Source organism: Hypanus sabinus, chromosome 5, assembly GCF_030144855.1.
Source record: "Hypanus sabinus isolate sHypSab1 chromosome 5, sHypSab1.hap1, whole genome shotgun sequence".
NCBI classification, from domain to species: Eukaryota; Metazoa; Chordata; class Chondrichthyes; order Myliobatiformes; family Dasyatidae; genus Hypanus; species Hypanus sabinus.
In genome coordinates, this window is record NC_082710.1 from 77,647,012 (window position 1) to 77,669,305 (window position 22,294).

The 22,294-nt window shown below is 44.1% G+C and overlaps 1 long non-coding RNA gene across 2 annotated transcripts; it reads left to right on the top strand.

The window, feature by feature from the left end:
* The first annotated feature begins 2,339 nt into the window (after window positions 1-2,339).
* LOC132394264 (uncharacterized) lies at window positions 2,340-22,000 on the top strand. 2 transcript variants are annotated; one of them, XR_009512250.1, is made up of 4 exons: window positions 2,340-2,753; window positions 5,761-5,984; window positions 18,677-18,850; window positions 21,447-22,000. It is a non-coding gene; the product is annotated as an uncharacterized LOC132394264 (long non-coding RNA). The 2 variants fall into 2 exon arrangements; XR_009512251.1 differs by lacking the exon at window positions 18,677-18,850.
* Window positions 22,001-22,294: the final 294 nt, after the last annotated feature.

A 22,294-nucleotide genomic window follows, 5' to 3' on the forward strand; every position in this document is an offset into this window, starting at 1 on the left:
ACATAGTCCAGGGCGGACTTGGGGTCCAGAGAAACACGTGGAGTCGAATCTTAGGGAATAATTTTAATCCGGCTGGATATTGAAGTGATGGGAATAATCCCTTATCATAGGCTATCTTCATGGTTAGAACGAATTTAGACTGCAACTCTATAACTTATCGTGGATAATTTTCATAGAAACGAATCTCGGAACATTTAAATTCAAAACCTCTTTGTTTCCTTGCATATTTTAGGATTTGGTCTAAGGAAACAGAGCAAAACTGGCCTTGGTTTATCTCAAGATGTCACAGTGAAAATTCTATGTGTTCTTTCGATGTCGGGAGGTTGAGGTAAAATATCCAGAAACAGAGATATAAACAGGTTAGCAAAATAGTCCAATAAATCTCCAGTCCCAATCCTTCCTTCAATCCAACAATTCGAATATTATTCCGACGAGATCTTGCATCCAAATCTTGAGTTGAGACTTTTCCAAGCAAGCTGAAATCTCCGCGATTTGACGCGTCACCTCTTTAAGTTCAGAATGCAGGGAAATAATGTTTTCTTGCACAAATTGCAAACTCTTTCATTGCGATTTCATCTCAGAAGAGGTAGCATCAAGTTTTACTGTGTTGTCTATCTTCTTATCGAGACCCATCAACGGATTCTCCAGACGCTCAGCCCAAATTGGAGTTTCCTTCGACTTCTTCCCCGTTCCATTGCTGGATTCAGGAAGCTGATTTCCACTTCGTAAGGATTGCGACATAGTAACAACTACGCCCCTCTAAGATCTGATAAATAAAAGTTAAAAATTCAAAGTTTTAACTGGGGAAAAGGAAGAATTATTTGCAGCCACACAGATCTGTGTGTCACTCCATTATACAGTAGGCAGAGTCTCCCAAAGCACCACTTATTTCACTAATTTTGATACAGGCCCAATACGATGATTGTTTGTGGGAGCATCTCAGTGGATGGCAAGTTATCCTCTGTTGTTCAGGAGCCTGATGGTTGACGGGCAGTAACTGATCCTGAACCCGATGTTGTGCGTCCTAAGGCTGTTGTACCTTCTATCTGATCGCAGCAGCGAGAGAAGAACATGCCCTGGATGGTGGGCATCTCTGATATTGGAAATTGCCTTGCTCCGACAGCATTTCATGTCGATGTGCTTAGTGGTTGTTAGGACTAGGCCGAGTCCAATACCTTCGGTCAGTTCCTCAAGAGGGCGATGAACTACTTTATTTATCGCACTCTCGATGTGAACTTGTGTTTATGAAATTGGTTACAGTTCTTTCAGATCAGCAGCTTTGACCACAAGAACACCAGACGGTGGTCAGCACGGAATGTCCTGCAGTTACTGTAGGAGGAGGACTGGATGGACACAGTGGGGTGATTCCCTGAGCAGGCAGTCCAGACCATCTGGCAGAATGCCTGATCACCAGATCTCACCAACAGGCACCAAAACATTACCTGGCTGTCGATGAAATGGGCCCGCCCAGTCTGATCCTTGCTGCATGCCTGGAGCTCACCCCCACAGAGCGTTGCCCCAAGATTACTGCAGTGGAGATGAGACGGTCACTCACGTCTTTGCGGACCGTGCGCTGGCAAAGATATGTGGAGAAAGATGCAAGGGCCTGTGACACAGCAGCTTCGCGACGGAAGGATTACTGATCTTCGGGTAAAGGCATTGCACGGTTTATCCTTCTGAATATTTTATGGCGAATGAAGTTTATTCTGATATACATATCAACATCTGGGCTCTGTCCAGAGTTGTGGAAACTGGCCTTCCATTGGAGCTGGGAGAGACATCGGTAAAGTCAGGAAGATTCTTCTCGACTTCACAAAGAAATAATGTTTTCCACCCTGAGACGTAAAATGTCCAGTCCTGTATTTTTTTTTCCTGCAGCCACAGGCCGTGCATAACCACTACATCTGTCTCTTCACAGCACAATATTCTCCACATCCCCAGTTTCATGGCATGAACTAATCAAATATTTGCTTTCAGTATCTACTTAACCACCAGTCTGACTCTCACTGAACCTCGAGAAAAAAATCAGAACGTGCTGTTGGACGAACTCAACGGGTCAGGCAGCATCTGTGGAGGGAAATGGACGATCCACATTTCTGGTTGAGACAGTCCAGATAAAGCATCTCGACCCGGAAAAGTCGATTGTACATTTCTCTACACCAGTGCTGCCTGACCCGCTCAGTTTCTCCAGCCTTATGTTTCTTACTCGAGATTTCAGCATCTGCGCACATCCATCATAGCCTGAGACTACAGCGCGTGTAGTGAACAATCGCAGTACTGCAGGGGATGAGCCCCTGCACGAAAGTGAAAGGATTCTCAAACAGGAAGTGCTGGAAGTTTTCATGGCTTCGAAAAGACAGGCCGAGAATTGAACCGAGGAGGCAATTTGTTCCATTTGCCTGGATTTCTTCACCGATCCGGTCAAACTGGAGTGTGGACGCAACTTCAGTCGCCGTTGTCTCACACGGTGCTGGGAAAGGAAGGAGAGAAACTCCTGCTCGGAATGTAGAGAGTTGATTGCTGACCACACCCTCAACGTCAATCGGGCCTTAGCAAATCTTTCCGAAAAAGCTCGAAATCTGAACATGAATCGGAAAGGAACGGAAAGTAAACGTCACTGCGTGGAACATGAGGAAGAACTGAAGTTGTTTTGTGAAACGGACAAGACACTAATCTGTGTGATCTGTGCAGTCGCGCAGCAAAACTGAGAGTACCGCTTCATGACAATTAAAGAAGCTGTTAAAATCTACACGGTAAAAACTAACGTTAGTTTAATACTTTACCGGCTTTCTTCGTCCTACATAACATCACATGAGCGTCTAAAATGAACTCATCAATCTCTGCCACTTCTGCCTTCTCCAACGGGATTTTGCCATCTATCTCTCCCATAGCCCATTTCACACCCAACAACTATTCGCTTTATGTAGGTATCGCTCTCTACGTGCTGTAAATCTCTTATATACTCTCCTCTTGTCTGATCTCCCTCCAGGCAGTGATACATGCAAGCGGGACAATTGCTACACCTGACTCCTCCTCTTACTCCCTGGTGACCATCCAGTGCCCCAACAGCCCCATTTCCTCCAGTTTATTCCTTCGTCGATTGTCTTGCTCGTATTAGCTTCCTTCTTCTTCAGCTTTTTGCCTCTTCCACCTGTCTTCTCTCAGCTTCTTACTTCATCATGCTCCCCCACATTCCCCAAGTCATCCCGTCACTGGTTCTCACCCCCATCCTTTTTATTCTGGCTTCTGCAACATTCCTTCCCAATCCTAAAGAAGTGTCTCATTCCGATTCACTGACTGTTTCATTTCCCCTGCATAGATGCTGCCTGAATCATTGAGTTCCTCCAGCATTTTGTGTGATAATCGGGTTTGATCACCTATTTCTCCCGTTGCATCTTTTTTTTTCCATTTCCTTCACTCTCTGACTTCCAGGATTAACTAAAATCTTCCTTAGACTCTCTCACAAAAAATAAATCAGACTTCCAGGAAAAGGAGCAGCAACAGAGAATGATGATTTCCAGAGTTCGGGTGAGGCTCCCTGAGCAGAATTTCTGATATTACTGTATAGTTTTGTTCCCTCTAATGCAGAATAGCAGAGTATAGCAGCTTCAGTAATCTGGGTTCGATGCTGATCTCTGCTGATGCCTGTGTGGAGTTTGCATGTACTCTCTGTGACCACGACTGATCCAGACACACCCCAAGGACAAGCTGCATGAATGGTTAATTACAATTAACCCTGTAAAGGTGGGGAAGGGTGTATGTGAATCAGGCGGGAGTTAATGGGTCAATGAGGCAGACTGATTTTCATTAGGAATGGGGTTGACATGAATGCATGAGATGAGAACTAACATGGACTTTAATGGACCGAATGGTCACCTTAATGTCATCAGGAAATACAACACAGCAATGCAGTAAATTTATCTTCACCTTTCATTCGACTGGAACAGTCACATAGCGTTCAGACCCACATCACGTCCCAGTTTGATTAACTGCGCCAGATTATCACTAAGAAAGAGCAGAGCTTACTAAGGGATCTCAGGGAAGAAGCGGAGAGGATTCTAAATCCAATGGAGAAAAATCTTCGTGAGATTCTAGAAAATATAAGGTTAATTCAGGAGGAAACCACAAAGTTAAAGGAATAGATGCATCAAAAAGACATCGTGATATTTTTCAAGGTGAGGGATTATATTTCCATTTGTTCCTGTCAAAAGGCAATGAATGAGCAGTGGTATATTTGAAATAAACACAGCACAGGGGCCAAATTCTAACAAATCAATTGCCACTGCTGCAGACCTCGCACAGATTGTTATACTTGTGTGAGGCGCCCTCCAATCACTCCAATCATGACATTACAAAATGTCCACGATATGTTTTCGATCCTTCATTAGTAACATACAATCTGGAAGCGATGAAACTTTGGAGTAATTAATTATAAAGTAAACTGCAACTAAGCGGTTAAGAAAAGATATGACATCCGTTTGTCCCCAGGTCAAAACTGTTCAGAACATAGCACGGATATGTACCTTTTTCTGTTCGCTTTTACCACACCCCCAATCACGGGACTAGTTACCATAATAAACACGCGACACAGATTGAAAATGAAGTTTGAAACCAGATACGGTGCTCCCACCCACAGAATTTACAAATGGCAGTAAATTGTTTTTCACCCGACAATTGATGCAACTTTTCAGGGTTGTTGTTGTCCCCAAAATGGACTTTCACAACTTCCACAAGCACAGAATGCAAACTGCTCTGAATGATTTACTCTGATCATAACCCAGAGTTGCTTAATTATTGCTTGTGTCCTTAATTATCACATTAAATATCCTCTAAAATCCCATTAACTCCCAGTTCCTGTCATAGGCCGTGAGTATGTCTGGTGCGGTGGGTGTGAGGGTCTCTCTGTCAATCAGTGTGAAACAAAAAATGTGAAGTCACACATCAGACCCATCCTCCATATCCGGTTTCCAACAGATTAAGGAAACTTTCGCTGTCTCTTCAGTTTTTCAGATGTTTTAAATGGGATTATATCCATTCTGCATCACAACCAGGCCATTGAATCCATCTTCTTCTCTTATTTTCCCTGCTTCGCAAGTCTTCTCCCACCTAGTCACCACACCTTGCGCAGTGCACCGAACTCCATGATCCCTCATGTGTTTATTTAGTTTCCCCATCACATTCAATCTCTGCAGTTCCACTTCAACCATTCCTGTGGCAGTGAGTTCCAATCCCCTTCACTACATTTCTTGTGGGATTTATTAAAAACCACCTGACATTCTATATTTGACTTAATGTCTCCCCATAAATAAAGATACTTTCTCCACTCGCACCCAATCAAATCCATCCCTAATATTAAATTCCCCTTTCTTATCACCCTGATGTCGTATCCAGATGAAAATGCACAACCTGTTGTCTTTCATGTAAGTTTCATCCTCTCAGTAATCGTTAACTTTAAGAAACTTTCCTTGTAATTTACCCTGTAATTACACTGTTTTTCTATCCCTCTCTAAAATGTTGGAGACACAATCGTCGACGTCCCTGACCTTGGCACCGAGGAAGCAACAAATTATGTAATTGTCCGTGTATGTCAGTAACTGCGGGAGTGGGAATTTTCAATTTATTCCCTAGTTCTGTATTATCCGTGTACGTGAGTGATTGCGGGAGTGGGATTTCTCAACACTTTGCAATAATTTGGATAAAATTCAGAATGTGGACAGTAAGTCCAAGTCTAATTGGATTTGTGTTTGTTATTTATTTCAGGAGGAAGCTCGACGGAACAGGAGGTATGACAGGCTCTTTGCAGAAACCCTGGATAGATTCGTAAAATAGTTTAAAATTCCAGTTTATAACCAGCAATATTTACAGAATTAATGATGATGTTCAGGAATTGACAGTGACAGATGAAATCCTACCGTTTGAAAAATTCGATCACTCCTATTTGTAGAACACAGTGCTGAGAGAAACACTTGATACCATTAATCGAGGTAAAACTTACAAAGATTCATTTCTCCTTGTGCAAATAAGTTCTAATTTGAAGCAAAGGGTGGCTGTAATAATGGAGTGAATGGAAACTGATGTTTATTTCACATCAATCCCACTGACCGGGAGGCATCACTGTCACATGGTCAGCTGGAGATTTCAAACCCCTGAACACACCAGCATAGGGCTACAATAGAACCAATACACTGGACCGGCAGATGAAACACAGTGTCCTGAACCCAGTTACACTGCACTAACACACCAAGACATGAGTTTGAATCCTATCACAGGAGCTGGGAATTTAATACTGAATTGATGATATTGTAGGGAATAAAAGCGGGTATCTGTGTGGTGACCGGCATTGTCAGAAAAATACCCGTCCTTTCTGCGCTGTGAGTTACTCTGATTGACGGAGGTCTCCCCCTTCAGAATCCTCGTGGTTAATTGTTGTTAGAGGGAGAAGAGTAGAACAGTCGTGATAGAAGAGTCAGACGTCAGGGGAACAGACAGAAGTATCTATGGATGTGAAGGGGACTCCGAAATTGTTTGTTGCTTCCTCGGTGCCAAGGTCAGGGACGTCGACGATTGTGTCTGCAACATTTTAGAGAGGGATAGAAAAACAGCCGGATATCTTGGATAACAGCCAATGACAGAGGAAGTAAAAGCAAAGAGGTCCCTAAAATCGAATTTAGAGAGATAGGTAGAAAGCTGAGAAGCAGTACCTCCAGGGTTGTATTTTCTGTATTTCTGCTTATGCTACACGCCAGAGAAGGTCGAAACAGGATAATTTGGCAGGTTAATGCATGATTGAGATGTAGGTGCAGTGCTTCAGGTTCATGAATGACTGGGATCTCTTCCGGGGGAGGTATGACCTGTTCAAAAGTGACAGTTTGCACCTGAATCCGAGGGCGTCAAAATTCTCAAGGATCAGTTTGTTAGAGCTGTTGGGAAGGGTGTAACCTAATTTGGCAGGGGCGTGGGAACTAGAGTGAAGGGATTCTGGATAGGACTGATGTTAAAACAAAAACAACGATTGCAAGCAGTCAGACTGTCAGGAAGGGCGGGCAGATGCGAGGACAAAATTGTAACCAGCAGTGTGAGTATCAGTGCATTAAATGGTGGCATCTGTTAGTCTCGCGAGACCATGGATCTGAGCTTGGAATTTTCCAGGGCGCAGGCCTGGGCAAGGTTGTATGGAAGACCGGCATTTGCCCATGCAGCAAGTCTCCTCTTTCTACGACACCAATGTTGTCCAAGGGAAGGGCAAACGTCGATACAGCTTGGCACCAGTGTCATCGCACGAGTTGCTAGAACGAGATTGAAGGCAAAGCGGATTGCTTTAGGGACTCCAGCTCAGGATTTGTCCTCAAGGTTTACGACCGAAGCATGTCCCATGAGTGGGAAGGTTTGAAATTAGTGTTCTCAATCTCTTATATGGACTACACTCCCAGGCTGACGAGCTCCATCCGTTCGAAGCAATGGTTTTAAGGCGCCTGGACGCGACTTCGATCCTTCTCCTGACAGTAGAAACAGTTCCGCCGGGCTTAGAGGTTGTGCCACCCTAGAAGGCAGGAGTTAGACTTGGTTGTCAGAGGCTATTTGAGGCGCATGCCGTGAGGTGCACTTTTAGGCAGTGGGAGCTTGACCCCACTACCACTCCTTGGCTTGACAACCTTGGAACCTCAGGGATGCAGAATAAAAAAGTGTAGCAAATGCAGTACTCATAGTATTGGATCTCCATGCATGGAGTATAAGAAATAAGGTCATTGATCCTGTTATGCTATTACAGATTGTTAGGTATGATGCTGTGGCCATCACCGAATTGTGGCTGAAGGATGGTTGTAGTTGTGAGCTGAATGTCCAAGGTTACACAATATATCGGTGGTATAGGAAGGTAGGCAGAGGGGGTGGCGTGGCTCCGCTGATAAATCAGTAGCAAGATGTGACATGGAATAGGAAGATATTAGAAACATAGAAACATAGAAAACCTACAGCACAATACAGACTCTTCGGCCCACAAAGTTGTGCCGAACATGTCCCTACCTTAGAAATAACTAGGCTTACCTATAGCAATTTATTTTTCTAAGCTCCATGTACCTATCCGAAAGTCTCTTAAAGGACTCTATCAATATCCGCCTCCACCATCACTGCCGGCAGCCCATTCCACGCACTTACCACTCTCTGAGTAAAAAACATATCCCTGATATCTCCTCTGCATCTACTCCCCAGCACCTTAAATCTGTGTCTTCTTGTGGCAAATATTTCAGCCCTGGGAAAAAGTCTCTGACTGTCCACACGATCAATGTCTCTCACCATCTTAATTAACTCTATCAATGTCACCTCTCATTCTCCGTCGTTCCAATAAGAAAAAGCAGAGTTTACTCAACATATTCTCATAAGGCATACAACCCGATCCAGGCAACATCCTTGTAAATCTACTCTGCACCTTTCAAGGCTTCCACATCCTTCCTGTAGTGAGGCGACCAGATCTGAGCATAGTACTTCAAGTGGGGTCTGACCAGGGTCCTATACTATATAGCTGCAACATTAATCTCAGCTCCTAAATTCAATTCCACGGTTGATGAAGGCCAGTACACCGTAAGCTTTCTTAACCACAGAGTCAACCTGCGCAGCTGCTTTGAGCGTCCTATGGACTCGGACCCCAACGTCCCTCTGATCCTCCACACTGTTAAAAGCCTTACTTATACTATATTCTGCCATCATATTTCACCTACCAAGATGAACCACTTCATACTTATCCGGGTTGAACTCCATCTGCCCCTTGTTAGCCCAGTTTTCCATCCTATCAATGTCCCGCTGTGACCTCTGATAGCCCTCCACACTATCCAAAACACCTCCAACCTTTGTGTCATCAGAGAAGTTACCAACCCATCCCTCCACTTCCTCATCCAGGTCATTTATAGAAATCACGAAGGGAAAGGGTCCCAGATCTGATCCCTGAGGCGCTCCACTGGTGACCAAACTCCATGCAGAATATGACCCGTCTACAACTACTCTTTGCCTTCTGTGGGCAAGCCAGTTCTGAATCTACAAAACAAGCCCCCTTGGATCCCATGCCTCCTTACTTTCTCAATAAGCCTTGAATGGAGTACCTTATCAAATGCCTTGCTGAAATCCATATATACACTACATCTACTGCTCTTGCTTCATCAATCTGTTTAGTCACATCCTCAAAAAATTAAATCAGGCTCGTACGGAACGACCTGCCTTTGACAAAGCCATACTGCCTATTTCTAATCATATTATACCTCTCCAAACGTACTGAAATCCTACCTCTCAGGATCTTCTCCATCAACTTACCAACCACTTGTCTGCAATTTCCTGGGTTATCTCTACTCCATTTCTTGAATAAAGGAACAACATCCGCAAAAATCTAATCCTCCGGATCCTCTTCCGTCCCCATTGATGATGGAAAGATCATTGACTGAAGCTCAGCATTCTCCTGCCTCGCCTCCCACAGTAGCCTGGGGTACATCTCATCCGGTCCCGGCGACTTATCCAAAGTTAAAAAAAGACACTGATGGCAGTTTTATACAGGCCTTACAACAGTAGCTGGATGTGGATCACAGATTACAACTGGAAATATAAAGGGCCGATCAAAAGGACAATGTTATGATAGTCAAGAGAGATTTCAACATGCAGATCAATTAGGAAAATCAGGTTGGTAATAGACCTCAACAGAGTGAATTTGTTGAATGTTATGTGATGCCTTTTTAGAGCAGTTTGTCATTGAGCCCACTCGGGAATCAGCTGTACTGGATTGGATGTTACGTATTGAACCGGAGGTGATCAGGGAACTTAACATACAATGATCCTGAGTAGACAGTGCTCACAACATGAATGATTTCAACTTGAAATTTCAACTTGAGTTCAATGGAAAAAGTAAAGTCTGATGTTGTAGTATTTCAGTGGAGTAAAGGAAATTACAGTGGTCTGAGAAAGGGATTGGCCGAAGTCAATTGGAAGGAGATGCTTGCAGGGATGACAGCAGAGCCGAAGTGGTGTGAGTTCCTGGGACAATGAGGAAAATGAAGGATAGGTGCATTACAAAACTAAATAAATACTCAAATGGCAAAATAGTACAACCGTGGTTGACAAGGGAAGACAAGCTAATACAAAAGAAAACGAGAGGGTATACAACAAAGCAAAAATTCGTTGGAAGGCAGAGGATCGGGAAGCTTTCAAATACTTACAGACAGCAACTAAAATAATCATTGGGAGGGGAACAATGAAATATAAAATTAATTTGAAGTGACTTTGTTACTTACATCCTTCATATGCATTGTTAGAACTATTTACGTTACATCTCCATCTAAATGTATAATGCACAATTTATAGTCATTTATTATGTGCAGGGGCCAGGGATCCAGATCCAGAGGGTTGGTCAGAAGGTGCATGGGGTTAAATGTGTACAAGGTTTGGGTGATCTTGAGAAGGTCATCAAAATTCAGGGTGCAATTTGCCCGATGGAAGTTCAAGGAGCTGGGTTAGGTACAGATGACAGTGTTTTAAGCAAAGAGAGGAGGAATAGGCTAAGAATTCTATACTTGAACGCGTGTAGTGTCAGAAATAAGACAGATGACCTTGAAGCTCAGATGAAAATGGGGAACTACGATATTGTTGGGATAACGGAGACATGGCTGCAGGGGGATCAGGCCTGGGAATTGAGTGTACCAGGGTATACGTGCTATCGTAGAGACAGAAATATGGGAAGAGGGGGTGGGGTGGCCCTGTTGGTGAGGAATGAGATTCAGTCCTTAGCAAGAGGTGACTTGAGAACAGGGAAAGTAGAGTCTGTGTGGATTGAGCTGAGGAACAGTAAGGGTAAAAAGACCCTAATGGGTGTTGTGTACAGGCCCCCAAACAGTAGCGTGGATATTGGGTACAAGTTCATTAGGGAGTTAACATTGGCATGTGCTAAAGGTAATGCAGTCGTTATGGGAGATTTCAACATGCAGGTGGACTGGGAGAATCAGGTAGGTGCTGGACCCCAGAAAGGGAGTTTGTGGAGTGTCTAAGGGATGTATTTTTGGAACAGCTTGTGCTTGAGCCAGCCAGGAACGAGGCTATTTTGGACTTGGTGATGTGTAATGAACAGGAATTGATAAGTGATCTTGAAGTAAAGGAGCCATTAGGAAGTAATGATCATAACATGATAAGTTTTTATCTACAATTTGAGAGGGATAGGGGCAGATCAGAGGTGTCAGTGTTGCAATTAAATAAAGAAGACTACGGAGCCATGAGGGATGAGCTGGCCAAAGTTAAATGGGCGGATGCCCTGGCAGGAAAGACAGTGGATCAGCAGTGGCAGATATTCTTGGGCATAATACAAAAGATGCAAATGCAGTTCATTGCAATGAGAAAGAAGGATTCAAAGAGGGGGAAGGGGCCACAGTGGTTGACAAAGGAAGTCAGAGATTGTATAGCATTAAAGAAAAAGAAGTATGACAGGGCTAAGATGAGTGGGAATACAGATGATTGAGAAAGTTTTAAGGAACAGCAGATCTTAACTAAAAAAGCAATACGGAGAGGAAAAAATCAGGTATGAGCTCAGTGTAGCCAGGAATATAAAAGGGGATAGCAGACGCTTTTTTAGCTATGTGAAGAGAAAGAAGATAGTTAAGAACAATGTTGGCCCCTTGAAGAATGAATTGGGAGAATTTGTTATGGGAAACAGGGAAATAGCAACAGAATTTAATGCATACTTTAGATCTGTCTTCACCAGGGAGGACACAAGCAATCTCCCAGATGTATGGATGGGCCAGGGTCATAAGATATCAGAGGAATTGAGACAGATTGACATTAGGAAAGAAACTGTGATGAGTAGACTGGTAGGACTGAAGGCTAATAAATCCCCGGGTCCAGATGGTCTGCATCCGAGGGTTCTAAAAGAGGTGGCTCAGGAAATTGCGGATGCATTGGTAATCATTTTCCAATGTTCCTTAGATTGAGGATCAGTTCCTGAAGATTGGAGAGTGGCTAATGTTGTCCCACTTTTCAAGAAGGGAGGGAAGGAGAAAACGGAGAACTATCGCCCTTTTAGCCTAACGTCAGTCTTGGGGAAGATGCTTGAGTCCATTATTAAGGACGAAATAGTGGCACATCCAGATGGCAGAAATAGGATTAGGCCGAGCCAGGGCAAATCATGCTTGACTAATCTGTTGGAGTTTTTTGAGGGTGTAACAAGGATGTTAGACGAGGGTAAGCCAGTAGATGTTGTGTACCTAGATTTTCAGAAGGCATTCGATAAGGTGCCACATAGGAGATTGGTGAGTAAAATCAGAGCTCATGGCATTGGGGGCAGGGTTTCAACATGGATAGAAAACTGGTTGGCAGATAGAAAGCAAAGGGTAGCAGTGAATGGGTGTTTCTCGGACTGGCTGGAGGTGACTAGTGGGGTACCACAGGGCTCTGTATTGGGACCACAGCTCTTTACGATTTATGTCAATGATTTAGATGAGGGCATTGAAAACTATATCAGCAAGTTTCCTGACGATACTAAACTGGGTGGCAGTGTGACATGCGAAGAGGACGTTAGGAGAATATAGGGAGTCTTGGATAGGCTGAGTGAGTGGGCAGATACTTGGCAGATGTCATTCAATGTGAATAAATGTGAAGGTATCCACTTTGGAAGCTGGAACAAGAGGGCAGAGGATTGTCTGAACGGTGTCGAGTTAGGTAAGGGAGAAATGCAAAGAGACCTAGGAGTCCAGTCAATGAAGGTGAATGAGCAATTGCAACAGGCAGTGAAGAGGGCAAATGGAATGTTGGCCTTTGTTACAAGGGGAATTGAATACAAGAGCAAGGATGTCCTTTTGCATTTGTACAGGGCCCTGGTGAGACCACACCTGGAATATTGTGTACAGTTTTGGTCTCCAGGTTTAAGGAAGGACATTCTGGCAATTGAGGAAGTGCAGCGTAGATTCACTAGGTTGATTCCTGGGATGGCAGGGCTGTCTTACGCAGAGAGATTGGAGAGATTGGGCTTGTACACGCTGGAATTGAGGAGATTGAGAGGGGATCTGATTGAAACGTTTAAGATAATTAAAGGATTTGATAGGATTGAGGCAGGAAATATGTTCCAGATGTTGGGAGAGTCCAGTACCAGAGGGCATGGATTGAGAATAAGAGGTCAGTTATTTAAAACAGAGTTGAGGAAGAGCTTCTTCTCCCAGAGAGTTGTGGAGGTGTGGAATGCACTGCCTCGGAAGACGGTGGAGGCCAATTCTCTGGATGCTTTCAAGAAGGAACTGGATAAATATCTGATGGATAGGGGAATCAAGGGATATGCGGACAAGGCAGGGACTGGGTATTGATAGTGAATGATCAGCCATGATCTCAGGATGGCGGTGCAGACTCGAGGGGCCGAATGGTCTACTTCTACACCTATTGTCTATTGTCTATTATAAATAGTATGTAGAACAGGAGAGTCAATATAACACAGAAATGCTGTTGTATCAGCATGAGTTCAGCAGTCTGATGGCCTGGTGGATCAAGTTATACCAGAGGCTGCTGGTCCTGGCTTTTATGCTGCAGTACCGTTTCCCGGATGGTAGCAGCTGGAAATATTTGTGGTTGGGGTGACTCGGGTCTCCCATGTATTCTTTCGGACTATTTTATACACCTGTCCTTGTAAAGAAAGCTAGTAAACAATATCAAATTTGCGAGTAAATTTATTTTCAAGTATGGATAAAAATAGAGATGAGAGTGGAAATAGGACCGCTAGAAAATGAGGCCGGATATATAATAACGGGGTCAAAGGGATGGCAGATGAACTAAATAAGTAATTGGCCTCTGTCCTCACTATGGAAAACACTAGCACTGTGCCAGATATAGAAGGGTGTGAGGGAAGATAAGTGAGTGAAGTTACTTTTAGAAGGGAGAAGGTGCTCGAAAGCTGGAAGTCTTAAAAGTACATAAATCACCCGGACCAGATGAACTGCGTCCTAGTGTTCTGAAAGATGTAGTGGTAGACAATGTGGAGGCATTAGTAAAGATCTTTCAAAAATCATTGAACTCCGGTATGGTGCCAGAGGACTGGAAACTTGCAAATGTCACTCTTTAAGTAAGGAGAAATGCAGCAGAGAGGAAATTATAGATCAGTTAGCCTCACCTCTGTGGTTGGAAAGATGTTGGAGTCAATTATTAAGTCGGAGGTAATAGAATACTTGCTGACACTGGAGAAGATAGGACAAATTCTACCTGGTTTCCTTAAGGGAATATCTTGCCTGACACACTTGTTGGAATTCTTTGAGGAGATCACAAGTAGGACAGATCTGCATCACAAGGGGATGCAGTGGCTGTTGTATATTTGGACTTACAATGGGCCTTTGACAAGGTGCCACAAATGAGGCTAATTAGAAAGTTAAGAGAAGATGATATTACAAAAACGTTATTGGCATGGTTAGAACATTGGCTGATATTTTGGACGCAGCGAATGAGAGTAAAAGGATATTTTTCCGATTGGCTGCCAGTGACTAGTAGAGTTCCACAGGGGTCATTGTTGGGAGCGCTTCTTTTCATGTTGAAAATCCATGATTTAGCTAATGGAATTATGATTTAGCTTTGCTGTCAAGATTGCAGATGATACGGAGATTGGTGGAAGGGCGGTAGTGTCGAGGAAACAGGTAGGCTGCACAAGGACGTGGATGAGGAGAATGGGCAAGAAAGTGGCAAATGATGTACAATGTTGGAAAATGCATTTTGGTAATAGAAATGATGAGCAGATTATGTTTAAATGTGGAGAAAATCCAAAGATCGGAGATAAAAATGGACTTGGAAGTTCATCTGCGAACACCCTAAAGGTTAACCTGCAGGTAGAGCCGGTGGTAAGGAAGGCAAATGCAATGCTTACATTCAATTCAAGAGTTTTAGAATACAAAAACAGGAATGTGATGCCGAGGCTTTATAAGGCACTAGTTAGAAAAATGAGGGGGGATCTGACTGAAAACTTTCGAATGTTGAAAGGCCACGACAGAGTAAATGTGGAAAGGATATTTCCCACGGTGGGGGAAGTCTAAGAAAAGATGGTATAACCTTAGAATAGAGGGGCGTCCATTTAAAGCAGAGATGCAGATAAATTTCTTTACCTAGAGGGTGGTGACTTTGTGGAATTTGCTACCACTGGCAGCTGTGGAGGTTTTCGTTGGGTGTATTTAAGGCAGAGCTTCATAGTTTTTAGATTTAACACAGCGTCAAAGGTTACGGGGAGAAGGCCATGGAGTGGGGCTGAGGAGGAAAAAATGGATCAGCCATGATCAAATGGAGCAGACTCGATGGGCCAAATGGCCTAAATCTGGTCCTATGTCTTATGGCCTTATGGTTATCAAGCCACCATATTGAAGCATTGTGAGACTGAACTCGGACACACCAACCAGCACTGACACTGGTCAAGTTTACATCTCGGGAGAAGCACACTTAGCATAACCGGCCTGGCAAAGCTCCCTCACACACATCCAAAAGTAGGATTGGCAGATTGTAGTTAGAATCTCGGCAATGTACGTTATTTCCCTCAGTAATCTGGAAACCATTCTCTTCATACACAGTCATTTATTTATTTAAACAACACAGTCACGTGTCACACCAGACATGTGATGACACACTGTAACATACCTCAATGTGCACACTCTCCTTCAATGTGTTGACACATTAACAGCTCTCAGACTGACTCTAGGGTGAGATTCCTCGGGAGGATGATCTCGGAAGGGGTTTGGAAAATGTTGAACCCACAGCCCACTTAATCCATCTGCAGGAATAAGATGTCTTCTTGAACATGTCCATTTGTGTGTGTTTGTCCTACGTCCCTCTAACCACTTCCTATTTGTGTAGTTGTTTAACTTTATTTTAAAATATTTTAATTATACCTGTTTTGACAGCGTCTGTTGACAGCATATTCCATCTGTCCGCCTCTCTCTGTGTGAGAATGTTACCGCATGGATCCCGCATAAAAAAAAAAAAAATCCACTCTCACGTTAAATCTGAGCCCTCTGGTTTTGTACTCTCGATTTCTCAGAAAAAGTACTCTCACTTTATCTGAGCACCTTATGATTTTATATACCTCGACAAAGGGTCATTCCTCAACATCCTACACTCCAGGGAAACAGCCCCCATTTATCAGCTCTCTCCATTTAACCCAAGCCGCCCAATCCTTTAAACACCCCCCGAAGCTTCCTGTCCAATGTAATCACACCCTTCACAGAGTTGGGGCAGCAGAAATGAACACAATACCCCATGTGTGGTCGATCATCAACATCAAAGACCTTGCTTAAGTTCATGTGGATAGTGTTGAATTGGCTGAATACGGGACTAAAAGTGTTATATTTGAAAGCACTAGTATACGGAATAAGGTAGATGATGTTGTAGCACAGGTAAATCTTGGCAGCTGCAAGGTTGTTGGTATCACTGAGTTGTGGCTATAAGGAGATCATCCTTGAAGCTTGACATTCAAAGATACACGAGGCAGGTGGGCAGAGGGGCTGGGGGTCTGTTGGTAAAAAATAAATTAAATCAAATCCATAGAGAGAGGTGACTTCGGACTGGAAGATGAAGAATCTTTGTGGGTAGAGTTAAGAAACTGCAAGAGTAAGAAGACCCTGATGGGCGTTATATATAAGCCTCCAAATGGTAGCCAGTATACGGGATACAAATTACACCAGGAGATCGAACAGGCATGTAAAAGGGCAAGGAGCTGGCTGGAATAGGGAATTTCAACGTGAAGGTAGTTTGGGAAAAACATGCGGATGCTGAATTCCAAGAGAAGGGATTTGTAGAATGCCTTCGAGATGGCTTTTTAGTACAGCTCAGGAATCGGAGCAAAGAAATGATAGATGGATGATCAAGTAGGGAAGTCGTGCATGCATTTTGGTAGAAGGAATAAAGGTGTAGATGATTTTGTAAACAGGGAGAAAAGTCGACAATCAGAGCTGCAAATATACTTGGGTGTCCCTGTGCAGGATTCACTAAAGGTTTACTTGTAGTTTGAGTCAGTGGAGAGATTGGCAAACTCAACGTTAGCATTCGTTTTGAGGGGATCAGAACACAAGAGCAAGGATGTAATCCTCAGGTTTTTGAAGGCATTGATCAGACCACACTTGGAGTATTGTGAGCAGTTTTGGGTCCGTTGTATCAGAAAAGCTGTGCTAGTATTGGGGAGAGTCCAGAGGAGGTTCACGAGAATTATTCCTGAAATGAAAGGGTTAACATATGAGGAGTGTCTAATGGTTCCAAGCCTGTACTCGCTGCTGTTGAGAAGAATGGTTGATTTATTATCCTGTGTTGCTTAAGAATCCATGCAAAGTGTCCCTACTTAAGGGTCCCATGTCCTAATGAGGGGCTGCGGGCGATGGGGTTGCAGGAAAGGGGACAAAGGGATCCTCATCTCCCATCTTTGTACCCCTCCACCTTGTCGTTACGTTTACGCACATAGTTCACCCACAGGATTTCCATCCCTCGCTCACCTGATTCTGGTTAAATCTGCCATTCATCTCTCTCCTACTGGTTCTCATTATCTCCTCCTTTACTGCCTCGAACCCTCGCCCTCATCAGTTTACACTCACAAATGCATGTTAACATTGAATGAAAGACCTGTTCCTGGGCTGTACAGTTCTATGTTCTCCGTTCCCTGTTTAGAAGAAAGAGAAGAGATCTCTGGGAAACACGCAATTATTTCAGGGCTCAGCAGACAGGATGCAGGGAGGATGATTTCCCTCTCTGAGGAATGTGCCCTTCGACCCATCCCCTCCGTGCTGACCTATTTACCCATATTCATTCATCCCATTGGCCCGCATGAGGTCAGTCTCCTTCTGTGCCTTGCCTATTGAAGTGTCTGTCCAAGTGTCTCTTATACACAGAGGACTGGAGGCCTGTGATCTGCAGAGGTCGGTGCAGGGGCTGGGGTTGTTTGTCATTCATATTAATGATTTGGATGAGAATGTTGTTGACATAGTTAGTAGTTTTGTGGGTGATACTAAAATTCATGGTATAGTAACAGCGAAGAAGCTGATCTAAGTTTACAACAGGCCCTTGATCAACTGTAGAGGTAGGTACAGTAACAATGTTTTAAAATACATCTCGGCATGTACGTGACTAAGAAAGTTGAAAAGGAATAATGGGCCAATGGGACGACCTCATTAAAGCAAGTTGGTCGGCACTAGAAAGTTGGGCCGAAGGTCCTCTGTGACCTCTTGTTTAAATCCATGCACTCACGGCTTCCCATCTTAATTCAGCCATATCCCGCATTCGTTTCTGCTGTCTATCTCACCTATTTATTCTAGAGGGAAGATGTCGACCTGAAACGTACACTGTCCATCACTCCACACATGCTGCCTGACCACCTAGGTTCCTCCAGCATTTCGTGTCTGTTTGATTGGGAAGTCTCCGCTCTCCATCCCGGTGGATAAACTTCAGGCAGATACTGGTTGTCCATCCACCGTACTTAAGCAAAACCGCGCAAATAGTTCCTGTCAGCCACCTGACTGTGCCTGAGGCCCAGCGACCTTTCCACCGGTCGCCGGGCTGCGCAGCCCGATTCTCCACCCAGTCCCCGGGGTTGCACTGCCCGAGTCTCCCTCCGCTCAGCAGGTTTGCGCTCTCCGAATCTTCCCCCGGTTCCCTGGGTTGCGCTGCCTGGGTCTCCCCCCGATTCCGGGGACACTCTAATTCTCTGCCTCTCCCCCAGTCTCTGTCACCATGGATGTGGAAACGGCGAGTCCGTGTCTCCAGGTGTCTGAGGATCGGAAGAGTGTGAGACGGCTCTGGACCCAAAGGGATCTTCCTGACACCGGGAAGAGATTCACAAGTCTGCCTTGTGTGCTGGGATCGGAGGGATTCACATCACGGACATTACTGGGAGGTGCATGTGGCGGGGAACCGGGTCTGGGGTCTGGGAGTCGCCACGGGATCTGTGGAGAGGAAGGGAGGGTTCAGACTGAGTCCGGAGACCGGATTCGGGGTCACCGGCCGGGTTTATGACGTGTTCCTGCGGGATTATTACGTGTTGCAACGGAATAATGGCGTGTTCATTGTTCACAACTCCCCTCTGTCTCGTCTCCCTGTCGGTCCCATCCCGGGGAGGGTGGGAGTTTATCTCAGTTACGAGTCCGGCACAGTTTCATTTTACAACGCCGAGACCAAGTCCCATCTCCACACCTTCACTGGGAATAAATTCACGGGGAAACATTATCCTCTCTTCAGGACTTGGGATAGAAACCAATGGCTGAAACTCTGCTCTGGTTCCGCTCTGGATCTGTAAAACGGTCGGGTCCCAGTTCCGGCGTCAGGAATAAAGTCCCTGTAAATAAAAATGTGCGGAGAGTAAGATAAACACGAGATTAGAATTATCGATCCATTGATTTTCACTCGTTCACCGCATCCGTGAATGGAACAGAAGCAATGCGGATTCAACAACAGCCGCGGGCGACGGTTCCTGAGCTTCTCCGGATCCTAAATCCACCCGCACGTTATAAGGTCGAATGAGACAAGTGCAGGAGGTGCTGACTGGAAAAGTGGGGGGGGGGGGGAGAGTCAGGGTGAAACCTAGAAAGATCATAAAACGTAGGAGCAGAATAAGGCCATTCAGCCCATCAACTCTGATCCGCCATGCTATTATGGCTGATCCTGAATGCCACTCAACCCCATACACCTGCTTTATCGCCATAACCTTTGATGGCCTGATGGCTTGATATATCAGGAAATGATCAACTTCCACCGTAAATATACCCACAGACGTAGCCTCCACCTCATCATATTTCACCTTTACCATACATCGCTTTTTTAGTTGCCTTTTGTTGGATTTTAAAAGCATCTCAATAATTCAAAATCCCACCTTTACTACAATTTCCTTAAGTTTTACGCAGTCCTTAACTTCCTATGTCAGCCACTGATGCCTAACCCTGCCATTTGAGAACTTCTTCTGCGGGACATGTCAATCCTGAGCTTTGTAAACTATTCCCAGATGCTTGAGCCATCTCTGTTCAGCTGTCATCCCAGCAGTCTCCTCCTCCAATTCACCTGGGCAAGTTCCTCTCACATGCCTCTGTAATTCCCTTTATTCCATTGCGAGACTGATACATGTGACTTAGGCTTCTCCCTTTCAAACTGCAGAATGAATTCAATTATTTTATGATCACTGCCTCCTAAGGGTTCCTTTACTTTAAGCTCCATAATAAGATCAGGGCAATTACACAACGCCCAATCTAGGATGGCCTTTCCCCGAGAAGGCCTGAAGACAAGCTGCTAAAAATCCGTCTCGGAGACATTCAAACAAATTCCCTCTCTTGTGATCCAACACCCGCCTGACTTTCTCAATCCTCTTGCATATTCAAATCCCCCGATACAATTGTGACAGTACCCTTATTACATGCCTTTCCCCGCTCAATACAGTACTGTGAATTTACTTTAAGTCACTCCCAAACTCAATAAAGGTTTTATATCAAAACTACCTGCCCCCACAGATTGTAATGAAGACTGCATTAGATATTTTTCAGCCTTATATGCTTTATACTCGAATAGTATGTGTTTAACTGTTTCATAATGGCATAGCCTACACAACACAGAATGATATTTCGCAACTAGATATGAGGCATAGTTAAGCATAGCTTGGTAATTCTAAGTCGTGTCAATATAAATCCTTCCCTTCTTGTTTTAATCCATTCTTCTATAAACCCAACAGGTTTATGGATTCTGCAAAGGTGTCTGCTCTAATGTCCATTTTCCTAAAAGTCTTGCCATAAACCCCTAATTCTTAACCTTACCAATCCCTTAGCTTCCGATTTCCTAAGTACAAAGTCTATATCCATAGATGAACCTTTAACAGGTTTTGTTGCCAAACAGTTAAACCATCATTTCCATCAACAACGCTAGGTGCAAACATTTAAGCCAAACTTTGTGTATGAAATACCGTTTCCATCCGTGAGTTTCCATCCGTATACCTACTGCTAGAATGAACTGATTTAAGACTCATCAAAACCGGAAAGAAATCTGAACTAATTACAATTTTGCAAGGACCAATTTCCTCCACCCACTGTAACACGAAAATGATGGCAAACATTTCTGCTTCATATGCCGATAAATGGCTGGTAGGTAATATCTTTATCATTACCTGCAATTCAGACACACAAAAAGAGAAGAGCCACACCAACATTCCCAGTTAAATTATCCTCAGATACATCTATAAAATAGTTACCTTATGATAATAACTTTCATTTGTTATGAGTGAAGGACAGACCTGATGGAAATGGTGTGCAGAGTTAACCATCCCCCCCCCTCCCGAGAACCAGGAGCTATTACTGTTGCTATGTTGCTCATGAGAGAGAGATATAAAGCCCAGGGAAGAACATTTGCTACAGATAAGAAGGGGAGAGAGACCGTTGATTTACTGTATTTTGACTCATCCTGGATTATTTACCCTTCACTACAAGGACTTTACTTTGCTCGTTAACTTTCCTCAGGAGACAGCAGGAGTGGCCTGATTTGATGGACACGGTCATTCAGAGTTGATGGATAGCTGAGACCCGTGAGTGGGGATAAAAGACAGGTCTGAGAGACGCCCTTCAGACACACCAGTGGACACTGACTGAGATTTGGGAACCCACTGAAAGGTGGGGGTTTCGGAGACCAAACCAGGAGATCGGTCAGTAAAGCTCACAGTGTTTCAGCAGGGCCGGTGGGGACTTACGTGTGTGTCCACTCATGGCAGAGTGACGAGTCCACCACATAAGAACGGTCTAGCTGAAGCCCTGAGGGGTCATAACTGGATGGCCACAACGATACGACGGATTAAGAAAGCCACAAAAAGGTTTGCCTGCCGCATCTGTTGCTGTTACATCTCGCTCGCTCTCTCTCTCTCTCTCCAACGATTTCAATACAACAACCATAACCACCTCAGCATTTATGAACTGAGCTCTATACTTTCCTATGACAATTCATTTACCCCTAGACGTCGATAGAGCTTGTTCATTATTGATTATTATTATTCCTCCACTTTTAAGTTTATTACTGCTAACTTGTTTTATATGTATATTTGCATATTTGATATTGTATTGTGTAGTTTACTAATAAACACCTTTAGTTTGGTACCACCAGACTCCAACGGATTCTTCTTTCTCTGCTGGTCAGACACCCAGTTACGGGGTACGTAACACATTAATATACTGAGGAACCAACAGACTCTCAGGCAGAACAGAATACAATCGTATATTCTAAAATTAGCTAAAGTTATTGGGAAAAAATCAAGGTGGGGTTACCGAGAAAGCTACATACTTTATGATGCAATACGCCTATGTTCCCAGTATGATAA